Source organism: Trachurus japonicus, unplaced genomic scaffold (assembly GCF_045865225.1).
Source record: "Trachurus japonicus isolate A0001 unplaced genomic scaffold, Traja_1.0 AP030310.1".
In the NCBI taxonomy this organism is placed as follows: domain Eukaryota; kingdom Metazoa; phylum Chordata; class Actinopteri; order Carangiformes; family Carangidae; genus Trachurus; species Trachurus japonicus.
Window position 1 is genome coordinate 28,550 of NW_028220443.1, and position 4,620 is coordinate 33,169.

At 45.7% G+C, this 4,620-nt stretch overlaps 1 pseudogene; it reads right to left on the reverse strand.

Moving 5' to 3' along the window:
* Positions 1–818: 818 nt before the first annotated feature.
* Positions 819–1,583, reverse strand: LOC146960473 (uncharacterized; annotated as a pseudogene).
* Between the last annotated feature and the right edge of the window lie 3,037 nt (positions 1,584–4,620).

The window sequence follows — 4,620 nt, forward strand, 5'->3', positions numbered from 1 at the left end:
GAAAATAAAAATGTTTAAAGCAGGACCTTCTAAGGAAATACCTGCTCATTTTCTAATCAATTCATAGTCAAAGCGGTGGGGGATTCTTGGAGATGGTAATGCTCTGGAGCAGGTGTGAATGTTCAGGGGTTTGGAGTGTGTTGTTGCTCAGGAGAGAGTCTGGTCCAGCTACCCTTCCAACATAACCTCCCCTCCCCCGGTCCTCCTTCAAAGTTGAACAGCTAGCTCCATTGCAGGCTCTGTGCGATTTGTGTGACAATGGGTGACCAATAGGTGGCCCATTAGGGCAAACAAAAGATTGAGCAATGATAATGCTAATTCCCTGGTTGAAGGCATGCACTGAATACCTGCAACTCTTCTTAAAAAGGCTTTCATCACTCCCTTATTTTTTCCTATTTAAATGTAGAATCACAGTAAATAAATTGTGATAAAAAAAATTGACAGTAGGTATTATTAGCTACAACAATTCATTTCCAGATAAAACAGTGGCCAGCGCATCTCCAGTAGCTAGGTCTGTTATAATTTCACTTCTTAAATCAAACATGTACTCGTGGTTCTATGAATTATGTGAATTTCCACTCACCACCAGCGGCGGCACTTTAAATGCTGCCTCTGGCGATATGTACTGTTCTGTGAGAGAAGCGCCATCTCCTGGTCATGTCATGTATTTCATTGAATGGGTGGAGTTCCAGTAAAAACTAGTCACACCCAGGAAAAGGAGGGGGTCACTCCAGCTGCTGGGACTTTGCTGGAGCTCTGCTGGAACTCTCATGGGAACAGCATGGGAACAGCATGGCAGCAGCATGGCAGGGGAATTTCTATGTGGCTCCCACTGTACCGTTTGTCACACTGTCTTGCAACAAATGGAAACCTGCACTTTCAAATTCAGTGACAATGGCCAGTTTAGAGTTGTGACCAAGTTCCTCACTAGTCAAAAAGAACTCTACTTGACCATACTTTTTTTCCTCCCCATTCCAAAACACAACAGTGTAATTGTTACGTCGTATGCCTTTCTTGTAGCTCCTGGAAGTAAGCGGGGCTTTTCCAACTTGAGCTCTGTTAAACGCCCTGACTAAATTATTCTGAATGGGATGTCCAGCATATTTCTGTAATGCAGACAGATGATTTCCTTCAAGTTGACGGTAACTCCACGCTCCAATTAAAGTTCCCCTGGAGATTTTGTTGCTCTCTGAACAGAAACTGTAATCATTTGACATTCTTGCATAAAATTCTGCTATGGCAAATTTTGGTTTTACAGTTTGTGCAAATGAAGGCAGAGATTGTACTAGCTTTACAGCATTAATCATCCATGAATGAGCCGCAACAAATAACGATTTTTGTCTTCAAAATGAAAACAGGAATGGGTCCATAATGGTCCAAGGGCTCTGACACTGTCTGCCAAGTGTACTAGTAGATGCACGTTTGCAGTTTCATATCTCTTACCATAAAGATGACCCATCTGGGAACATAAGTTCAAGAGTAGCTTTTCTGCTTTTCTTGCTTATTGATTCCATCAGGAGTATGTAAATGGACTCATTGAGGAGAAGAAAGTGGTTGTAATATATCGCCCCAAGAATGCCATAGAAAAGGCAAGGCAAGGCAAGGCAATTTTATTTGTATAGCCGGGGAGAGCTGGCCAGCTCGATGGGAGGACTGGGTGGTCCATGGGAAGGGAGGGGAGGCCGGTCTAGCAACAGGGGAAAGGGGGGGAGGGGGGGCGATGCAGGCGGCGGCTGGTACAGAGAGATGGAGCTCCGGTGGATCTGCGGAAACACAGAGAGAGTGCGAGACACCAAGGCCAAACTACAAAGTACAACAGAAAATGACAGTTCAAAAATATACTGAGGAGAGGAGGGGTGGGGAGAGGAGTGGAGGGGAGAGGAGGGGAGAGGAGAGGGCTCTGTGTGACCAGATGTGTCCCCAGCAGTCTAAGCCTATAGCAGCGTAGCTATAAAATGGTTCAGAGCTACCTGAACCAGCCCTAACTAAAAGCCCTGTCATAAAGGAAGGTCTTAAGTCTAGACTTAAATGTAGTTAGAGTGTCTGCCTCTTTGACCCATGGAGAGAGCTGGTTCCACAGTAAAGGAGCCCGGTAACTGAAGGCTCTACCTCCCAGTCTGTTTTTAGAGGTACTGGGAGTCACTAACAGACCTGCGTTCTGGGAGCGGAGTGTTCTGGTAGGACAGTTAGGAATGATTAGTTCTTTCAGATAGGATGGAGCTTTATCATTAAGAGCCTTATAAGTCAGCAGAAGGATTTTGAAGTCTATTCTAGATCCTACAGGAAGCCAGTGGAGAGAAGCTCAAGTGGGAGAGAGGTGTTTTCTCTTCCATTCTCTTCCATTCTGGACCAGCTGGATACTCTTTAGAGAGTTTTTCGGACATCCTGACAGGAGAGAGTTGCAGTAGTCTAGCCTAGAAGTGATAAATGCATGCACCAGTTTCTCAGCATCACTCTGGGAGAGGATATTCCTAATCTTAGTGATACTGCGCAGATGGAAGAAGGCGGTCCTAGTCACGTGTTTTATGTGGGAGCTAAAGGAAAGGTCCTGGTCAAAAATGACTCCAAGGTTCCTCGCAGTTGTACTCGGGGTCAGGGTGATGCCATCTAGAGTAGCGATCTGATTAGAGAAAGTGTCCCTGAGATGTTTAGGTCCAAACACGATGACCTCAGTTTTATCTGAATTCAGTAGCAAGAAGTTAGAGGACATCCAGGATCTAATGTCTTTCAGACAGTCTTGCAGATTGATGAGGCGGCTTCTGTCATCTGGCTCCATGGACAAGTAGAGTTGCGTGTCATCCGCATAACAGTGAAAATTGATTGAGTGCTTCCGGATGATGTCACCTAATGGGAGCATGTAAAGAATGAAGAGGATTGGCCCTAAGACTGAACCCTGCGGTACACCATACGTAACTCTGCTATACTCTGAGTGGTCGTTATTAACATTAACAAATTGAAACCTGTCAGATAAGTATGACTTAAACCATTTTAGGGCAGGTCCTTTAATCCCAATTTCATGATCTAGTCTCTGCAGCAGGATGCTGTGGTCGATGGTGTCGAATGCAGCACTGAGGTCCAAAAGTACAAGTACAGAGACGAGACCTCTGTCTGAAGCTATAAGAAGATCATTAGAGACTTTGACAAGTGCTGTTTCAGTGCTATAGGTGCATTAGGAGGCGCTTCCATTGAACCAGTGTCTTTTCCAGTGCTCTAGTAATATCCAGGTAGAACAACTGTAAAACACTGGAGCTGATAACAAACTGACAGTAGCGTGCAGTGGCCTTTCAGTCAGGGGCAGCAGTAACACCCTCAACCCCCCCCCCAAAAAAAATTAAATGTAAAAAATGCAAGGCCGCTATTGTGCAACAGTACTTAATCAACACCAACGACCGCTGAACAACCACAACGCATCAAGACATCACTGTGCAGCATCGCCATCTGATCATCTTCCCTTAGATCACTCACCACTTTACAATGCACCATATGACTAGGGCTGACCCAAATAATTCGAAGCTTCGTTCGTTGCCATGGTTTTCCCCCCTCCTTTTTCCCTTTTTGACACCGGTTCTCATCGACAATTGTTACATTAAAATGAGTAGGCTACTGGGCATCCTGGAAACCTGCCTGATTTTGGAGATATGCAGTGTTTGTTTGCCATTACATGTCCCCCCCCTCCCCCCCATGGCCGCCGCCACCGCCACCCCCCCCCTCTGGCGGACGTTACGATCGCGCACCCCGCCGGCCGCCGAAGCTTCATTTAAAATCGATTTTATGTCCACGAAGCTTCGATTATCAAAATATGATAATCGGGTCAGCCCTACATATGTCCTTTCTGACTTTGCATTGCTAGGGGAATGCTTAGTAAAGCTTTCATAAGTTTTGGCAGTACCTGTCCCTTCCTACCAGGCCCCAGAATCAGTAAATTCTGTCTTCTTGGGGGAGATGCTTGCTATCTGTCACTTGGTGGTCTGTGAATTCCTCTCTCATCTTATCCGCTTTCAGCCTCAACTGGGGGAACAGTGTTTGACTGAACATTGCAGATCATTGCAGATCTAAATTGCCTTGCCTAACAGCAAACTGTTTCTATTATCTACCTGTCCCTGGAGTTGTGTTAAGGCGAGCTGCAGGGTCCAGCACTTTCAGGTCCCTCAGGAGTGGATGGTCGAAGGGAAAGGAGGAGAACATCTTCTTAAGCGCTGCCTCATAAAAGCTTCTCACAGTTCTACAACAGCATAAGAGTGAAAAAATGCATCAGTTGCCAGTTAGTTTAAACAGACTAAGGAACATATGTCCAGAACGAATTGCGTTGTTGTTTTCAACTACTGATGGTAGAAAACCAGCATGAGAAAAATCAACATGTTCTCACTCCCAGTGTGTCAAGAGCCTGACGAACGGTCACAGTCCCTCATCGTCACATGCCTGACTCATTAGGTACCCGTTTTTCGTCATGTTCTGACGAGCGGGGCAACCCGACAGTTTTACATAGAACTCCCACAACGTCTGAATAAGATGCCACGGGAAGTCTGTCGTTTTTCAGAAATCCTACAACGTCCGAAAAAGACACCACAGGAAGCAAGCTACCCTACTCTCTGTTGTCATATGACGTGACAGGGGATTCGC